Source organism: Dermacentor silvarum, chromosome 8, assembly GCF_013339745.2.
Source record: "Dermacentor silvarum isolate Dsil-2018 chromosome 8, BIME_Dsil_1.4, whole genome shotgun sequence".
Classification (NCBI taxonomy): domain Eukaryota; kingdom Metazoa; phylum Arthropoda; class Arachnida; order Ixodida; family Ixodidae; genus Dermacentor; species Dermacentor silvarum.
The window spans coordinates 101,607,802-101,616,774 of record NC_051161.1 but is presented as its reverse complement, the minus strand read 5'-3'; positions in this window follow the sequence as shown (position 1 = coordinate 101,616,774).

Here is an 8,973-nt window from a genome sequence, read left to right as displayed (position 1 = left end):
ACCATTTCAATAAGCTTTGTCCTTTCGAGTTGCATTACTGCCACCGATGACGACATGCACGTTCTCTTCTCGACTCATTCCGCTTCCATGTTTCAGCGGCTGCCCTTTCGTTTCCTACAGACTTCGAAATAACTCCTCGTTCCGACACCGCGAGCTGCGCTTCCTCTTCAACCATTGACGACTTTCCATTTTCTCTGAGCACTTGAGCCCATCTCACAGCTGCCGCCCGCAGATTCTTACGCTTCCCGTACACAATCGATCAGTTGCCGCGCAACGGCAAGAAGGCGACTTGATGGGATTCTTTGACCCAGTGAACGAGGCAGCCTATAGCCGCGCCAAGCTGCTTTTCTCGCTTCAGTGGCGATGTGCGTTGCCCTGGCTTGTCGGCCGCTGTTATGCTCTCTAAGCGCAGCGCCACTTTCGCTTCGCTGTCTCGCTCCGGTTCTCTCCGTTTTTATGTCTGCTGTTTTCAACCGCTCCTAAGGTTTGCCAGGGCCAGTGCAGCTTTTTTTCAGCTTGCACTGAGGCAGCTGAATCAGGCAGAATCAGCCACAATAGCGAGAAAGCTGGGGTCGCTCGCGACATTTCTTTTTGCCGTCCATCGCATGCCAGCGAATGGTAGCGAATGGAGCCCATGGAGCTGTCCTATAGCGGCAATAGATGGTGCCAAATTGTATGAAAGTCAAAAAGATAAATATTTTAAAAAATCCGGCAAGCCATTGAGATAGGCGGCAAAAAACGAGCACTTCAGGCAAGGCTTAAGACAAAATAAATGGAAACACATGACCCTAGCACAATCAAGACGCCTTCCATGTGGTCACCTTCAGCTAGGCGCGCAGATAAACAGTGGATCTCTCCAGTGATTCTTTTTTTTAATATACGGGTAATTTACAGTAGATATGCCTACTCGTGCACATAACATCTTGAAAAGCGGCAACAGATAAAGAAAACGTGAGAAGAAGTGGGAATAATACGAGAACACAAACACAATAATTATAAAGGGACAATTATCAAAAGTGCCGTTTACATGCAAGAAAACACATAGTAAGTTCAACAGAAAATGGAAGAACGAAGGACTTAACCAATTAAGCTGCACAACAACTGACACAGCAACGAAATGCTAGAAAGAAAAACCGTGAGAGATACTTATAAAAATATCCAGGTACGACAAATGGTGTTTATATAATTTTAATTCTGAGCGAAGTGATATGTTGGATATTGCAGGTGGGAACGCCAAAATGTCTATCTATGTTCCATTCTGATCTTACGCAGAACTTGAAACTCGACACAACTGAGGAGTTCGGGGCAGGTAAAGATAACATGGCGGAGTTTGCAAAGGAACAGAAGGTCAGGTCGACTACGTCGGCAACCACGCGAAGGCAGTTCCGGTAATCTAACAGTGCTAAAACAAGATCCAGTGCCAGTTTTATGAAACTGGTTGTGGTATATGCAGGAAACATTTTCTGCACCGATGCTGTGATGTCCCTGTAGTGTTATGAAGTGTCATTTGAGATCAACGACGCGTATCCAGCTTGACAAAACCAGATTCTTGCACGCAACTTGCGGTAAGGTATTTGTAGAATTACCTTGAAAATCTGTCGACAGCTGAGACAGCGCCGACGCCGCATCGCAACATGTTTAGTGTGAACAGAAAACTGTAAAGTTGTATCAATTAGTGCACAGAGTTGATCGATCGCAACGTGCTTACACAATGGCACAGAATATGCAGAAGAAGACAATAAAATACTTTCGATTTGGCGATAGAACTAAGTTTGGTCTTTGCATCATTCAAGAAGAGTTCGTTGGTTTTACTACATTCAGAAAAAGAAAACAGGTCGGATAGCAGGATACGATAGTTATCGACAATGTGAATTTCCGTAAAAAAGAAGTCATCACCATATATTCATCAGCATGTAGAAGCAAAGAAGAGTTACACAAAATAAAGCAGTGGTCCTAATACTGACCTTTAGAAATGCAGATATTGCTGACAATCTGTCGGCCTTTTGTTCAAGGATGTCGAAATGTGACCTGCACTCAGTGACAAAGTGACGTTGAGTAAGTGAACACTATTTTGGGAAAAGTTATGCCCGAAGCAAATTTACGAGCACAAAAAATTGAAATTGGAAACGAAGCGAAAGATACTTTGTTCACTACTGGCCAACGTAGACAATGTATCAACCACATATCACTTGTAAAATAATGTTTGTATGACTTAATTCTCGAGGAAGGGAATATTTAAAGACGCCATAAAAATATTAGCGTTATGTGGCGCCATTTCCATTCTTATGGCGATTCCGTTGATTTGTATATGATGCTTGTTGCCTAACGCGAAGTGATTATATTTAAGTAATGCATTTGGAAGAGTCTTAATTCTATCTTTCCATAAACGACTAGGTTGGTTGGAGTCAGCGTAGACTGAAACTGTGGAAGCTGTGCCCTCGGTGTGGGGTATGTTGGTGTACAAAGATAAGACATCCGTAGCGACCAAGTAACTCCCCACCAGTACCGTGAGGCTTGATACCTCCCGAGGAAAGTGATTTGTGTCTACGATCTGCGAGGGAAATGAAGACGGAATGCCCCTAATGAGAATGTCTATAAAACTGAATATGTTCGCTGTTCCAATGCTAGAAACGATAGGCCGGGGGCGGGATTGTTTATTTTGTGAATTGTTGGTAAGAACTAGGTACGGCCGAGGCCAGAGTTTCTTGCTATCAGGGTTTTCAATGTCGCATCTGTTTTGTTTTCGGCCTTGAGCCGAGTGGCAAGAACATCCTTTATTGCCCATTCAAATTAGTCTGTAGAATTGCTTAGGAGCTTTTCATAAAAATTAGTTGCACAATTGACGGACACGTTCCGCTATGTAATCGCACCGGTCAAGTACCACCAGTGCACAAGCCTTGTCCACCGGCTTAATGATGATTGTTTGATCGTCTCGCAGTGCTCGCAAAACAACGCTTCCTCTTCCTCCTTCGAGAGGTTACTGCGAACGGGACGATGTATCTACTACTATTTTACAATGTATGTTTGAACCACCCAAATCATCATCATCATCATCATCATCAGCCTATATTTATGTCCACTGCAGGACGAAGGCCTCTCCCTGCGATCTCCAATTACCCCTGTCTTGCGCTAGCGTATTCCAACTTGCGCCTGCGAATTTCCTAACCTCATCATCCCACCTGACTTTCTGCCGTCCTCGACTGCGCTTCCCTTCTCTTGGTATCCATTCTGTAACCCTAATGGTCCACCGGTTATCCATCCTACGCATTACATGGCCTGCCCAGCTCCATTTCTTCCGCTTAATGTCAACTAGAATATCGTCTACCCCCGTTTATTCTCTGATCCACACCGCTCTCTTCCTGTCTCTTAACGTTACTCCTAAGATTTTTCGTTCCATCGCTCTTTGTGCGGTCCTTAGCTCTTTCTCGAGCTTCTTTGTTAACCTCCAAGTTTCTGCCCCATATGTTAGCACCGGTAGAATGCAATGATTGTACACCTTTCTTTTCAACGACAGTGGTAAGCTCCCAGTCAGGATTTGGCAATGCCTGCCGTATGCACTCCAACACAATTTTATTCTTCTGTAAATTTCTTTCTCATGATCAGGGTCCCCTTTGAGTAATTGACCTAGATAAACATATTCCTTTACAGACTCTAGAGGCTGACTGTCCATCCTGAATTCTTGTTCCCTTGCCAGGCTATTGAACATTATCTTTGTCTTCTGCATATTCGTCTTCAACCCAATTCTTGCACTTTCTCGATGAAGGTCCTCAATCATTTGTTGTAATTCCTCTCCATTGTTGCTGAATAGGACAATGTCATCTGCAAACCGAAGGTTGCTGAGATATTCGCCATCGATCCTCACTCCTAATCCTTCCCAGTCTAAGAGCTTGAATACTTCTTCTAAGCATGCAGTGAATAGCATTGGAGAGATTGTGTCTCCTTGCCTGACCCCTTTCTTGATAGGTATCTTTCTACTTTTCTTGTGGAGAACCAAGGTAGCTGTGCAATCCTTGTAGATATTTGCTAAAATATTCACGTATGCCTCCTCTACTCCTTGATTACGCAATGCCTCTATGACTGCTGGTATCTCTACTGAATCGAATGCCTTTTCATAATCTATGAAAGCCATATAGAGAGTTTGTTTGTACTCCGCAGATTTCTCGATTACCTGATTGATGGCATGGATATGGTCCATCGTAGAATATCCCTTCCTGAAGCCAGCCTGTTCTCTTGGTTGACTGAAGTCAAGTGTTGTCCTGATTCTATTGGAAATTATCTTGGTGAATATTTTATACAATACTGAAAGCAAGCTAATGGGTCTGTAATTCTTCAATTCTTTAACGTCTCCCTTCTTATGGATAAGTATAATGTTGGCGTTCTTCCAGCTCTCTGGTACACTTGAAGTTGTGAGGCATTGCGTATAAAGGGCCGCAAGCTTTTCAAGCATAATATCTCCTCCATCTTTGATTAGATCTACTGTTATTCCATCTTCTCCAGGCGCTTTTCCCCTGGTCATGTCTTTCAAGGTCCTTCTAACTTCATCGCTAGTTATAGAAGGAGCTTCTGTATCCGGTTCATCACTATTTCGAATGAAAGTAGCTTGGCTGTTTTGGCTACTGTACAGGTCAGTATAGAATTCTTCTGCTGCTTTTACTATGTCATCAAAATTGCTGATGATATTGCCATGCTTATCTTTCAGTGCATACATCTTGCCTTGTCCTATGCCTAGTTTTCTTCTTACTGATTTCATGCTGCGTCCATATTTTACCCAAATGTACATGAACAAATATTCGTTGGATATTCCAGGTAGCTGAGAACTACTCCCCTATATTGTTGTGCGATCTTAAAAGTATTGCTTGAGGCGTAAATTCTCAGCGAAATCATCCAAATATACTCTTTACAAATCAACCAAATCTACAAAAATTACCCTTTTTGAAAGGACATTTAGTTGTGCACTGGACAATGCATGGACTACTCGACATTTTTATGACAGTTGAGGCATTGGCCATTGTCTAGACCTTTTTTTTTCGCTGGTTGCTCCAAGACAATCGGTCGCTTCGGGTTCAAAATTATGGCTTTCAAAATTGGTGCTGCTGGTCATTGGGACATTGTACTTTGTTCTTCTTTGATGGTGACATTTTTCATTGCCTCCTATTTTGACAGTTCCAGTGCTTCTAATTCTGTGAGATTTCATTGATTTAAGTGCAGCTGCTCCTCACTTTTAAACTACGATGCTCTACTCATGCTTTGTTGTGCCACCACTCGAGTGACCCCAAGCACGGTTTCCCGCAGTATGCTACTCCACTGCTCTCTTTCCTTTTCATCAAATGTTTCTATTGCTGGATTCTATTTTACCGTAAGGCCATTTGGTACCAGTCCAGGGATAAATACTGACTCAAAGTAGGGGCATAGATCCTTATTCGCCTGCGCTTGTCAACAGTTTTCTGTATAGTCATGAACTCGCTGGACCAAGAGGTGCGGGATCGGGCCGTACCTCAAGGGTTGCCCTGCCAACCTCTAAGCATTCTGTCTCTCTCTCTCTCTCTCTCTCTCTCTCTATATATATATATATATATATATATATATATATATATATATATATGTGTGTGTGTGTGTGTGTGTGTGTGTGTGTGTGTGTGTGTGTGTGTGTGTGTATTGAAATGGTCAGGGACTTCGTGAAAAACAATTGATAATTGACGCCATTCTGCCCGAAACGTCCTTAATACACAGTTGCCGTTCAACAATTGCGTCACCTTTTCAATTATAACTTTGAGGATGCCTTAGATACCTCTACCTTGTAGTTGTATGCATGTATGTATATACATATATATAATACATTGTCACGCATTTGGTCTAATAATCTTTCTTAACATATATAATTATTGTGGATCTGGTGCGTGTTTCTGCGAAGACTACCCACTATTTTTAAACGTAACCTGTGGCACATAACACAGTTCTAGACCTTAAGCTGGATGACTAGTGGCGGGCAATATTTCTACGAGAAAATCAAATCAATATTTGCATCATTCAGAAAATTCACAAATAAGCTCTTAACTGTCTTGGGGCCCATATTGCGACTTCTAAATTGTGCTCAGCGAGACTGTAGTGAATATCCCCTTGAAAATAATTTTATGGATGACATATATATAATTTGCGAAATGTGCTCCCTCAATCTAGTGGTAATTATGCGCTTTCGTTACGCTAAAATGCTTTAACAAAATGCCCTGTTTATGCCTTGAAGTTGAAGAGTCACTGCACCACCAATGTATTTCTTCGCAAAGTTTGGGAATTATGTCGAACCTGGTGTAATCCTGAGGATTTTTCCCAAGTGTATACGCCTTGCGAGCTCCCTGGCGACAATTCGTAAATTGCTATATTTGCCACGTTGTCATTAGGTAAGACGTAATTATTGAACTTTAGGAATTAGTGAAATATATTCGATTTATCATGCAAATATTGTGTGCCTCTGTAAGTAAGCCAGTTCAAGGACTATAATGGTGCTATCTGCCACAGCTGATGTTTAAAAATATTTGCAGTCTTCGGAAAATACTCAGTAAAAATCACATATAAAACGTTTCTGAATAAAGGCTGGTCCGCGACCGAAATGTCAAAATAAATATGTTGTATTTTCCAACGTGAATTTAGCAAACACTACTACAATTGTCATAAACGCCCTGTTCTAAATATATGTGAGTATATTAGGAGAAAGAGAAAGTGTACCGGCCCCCTTCAGGCGAGAGAAAGGGACAGACAATAAAATACTGCGCACTAAAGACTCCTCCTACAGCCCTACACCATTTCCTTCATTTCATCATCATCCGAAGGCTGTGTTGCGATACGACGTCTTTTAATATTCAGCCAAGCACAACGCCCCGCATATTCATTTGAAGTGTAGGAAGGCTTCGTAAGAAGGGGACGACACGTACCCGGCCTATTACGTGAGAGCTAGCACTTTTGGCGGACCTAGTAAAACCTAGTTTCGGGGGCATGGCGCCATGAAATGGTAAATATATCTGCATCACAGAACGTTCGCCTAGGGTGGGCCGTTTCGTGAATTACCATTAGGAGGTGCTCGTCGTCATGGAATAAACTCTTTCCATACCTTGGTTTGGGCACGTGACATCAGAGATGTTTAGTAACTAAGCGAGTGTTTACTGAAACGGATGCCCATAAAAATATAGGAGCCTGACTTCTTGCAGTATTCTAACACCTTGCTGTAGCTTTCAATGCAAACGGAAACCTTTGTTTAACAAAATAATAATGCGCATAGACGGAGAAAAAGTACCGACAAAAGTCGAGAGGCCTTTGGGGCAGTTTAGAGAACACTCCAGCATTACACTTTCACCCCATGTATTCTTAATGACGCCCGCCTGTATGGAAAGTGCTCTAATGAGCGCTGTTTAGGGATGTTCTCTCGCGGTTGACTACGGGAAACTGCGCTACCAACTTTCCGCCGGTCAAATGGCTCAGGGCAAGAGAGGAAGGGGCCGGCATTGCGCGTCCCTTTTTCACCCCTAAACTGATAAGCGATAAACTAAGTGGTAAAATATTCAGCGATTTCGTTTTCTGCGTACTGCAGTTGCTGCACGGAAATCTGACCTTCGAAGTTGTAAAAATAGCGGAGTTGTCGCAAGCTACAAAAGAAAACAGCCTGCATCGGTTTGTGCAAAAATTGAGCAAAGGACACTTTTGAACATTTTCAGCCACTGGATGTTTTTCCAAAGAGCATTGTTGAATAACTCAAGAGCTAGGTGTGGCGAGTTGCTATTTTATAGCGAATTCTAGGTACGGTTATCATCTTAAACATTCCGAGAAAGAGGATTTGTCCTAATGTGTGCCGGCGAGCTCGGAAAAACGAAAACGTCCAACTTGCATTAACGCTTCAAGTTCTACATGGTCATGAATGCGTTATATATATATATATATATATATATATATATATATATATATATATATACCGCCATTGAAACTTAAATTTTTCTTCAGGTGGTCAAACTTCATTGGTCAATCATTGTACACAATCTCAAGTGCATAAATGGGACAAAATAAAACAAAACTACAACCATATGTGGAAACTATTAAAGCAGGAGTGGGGTAATTCTTCAGGGTTCCCTGACAGATAAATTAAACATACACATCCGTTCAGGTGCTTAGAGGGACGAATCTGCCAGTTCTGCACCAAGCCATATGGGAAAGAAGTACCACCAAGAAAAACGCTTTGAAAACCAAAATATGTGACTGCAGTAAGATTGTGAACCAAAACTCAGCCTAATTATTATCTGTATGTAGGCTGAAACAAGGGGTTGCAGCTAAATTTAAAATAAAATAAATGATAAATTGCCAAAAGGACAGCCATACGGGCAATGACTTGAACCTTGTTGCAGTTTATGGAATGAATGCATACGCATAAAAACGAGAACGCTTAAAAAAACGATCATGTGTGCCTTAGCAAACAACCAATTATTCTGCATTATGTAGAAATTACGCATCTTCACGCTCAATAACTTATGACTTGCCTATTTTCATTGTCTTGTTCTCCTGCCATCCACAAGAAGAATGTTTGATTTCGTTAGATTATATACTGGCAGGTATTCGTTACCAAAATGTACATGAATTCAGGCATATTCATCGTCTTTGGTCGCTGGTTGTTTCTGGTATAGGCGGTTGTTCTTATATAAGCATATTCCCCTTTAAGCAAGTTGCCTGAGATTAGAAGCTATATTATTTACATAATCCTCCCACTTGACTATCGCTACCACAAGTATAAATCTCTGAAACTAAACAGAAATGCCGTGTTACCACAATGCAAGCAAATTACGCCATGATCATAACCCTGAGTGGTATATTTGTAAATAGAAACCATTCAGGGCTGGTAAGCGCAGGGTTTCTCCTTCGTGAACTCCTTTGCGTGTTAAAAAAAGAGAACATTTGAAAATACGATGCGCACAAGTTTGGCAATTTGGGCGTTAATGA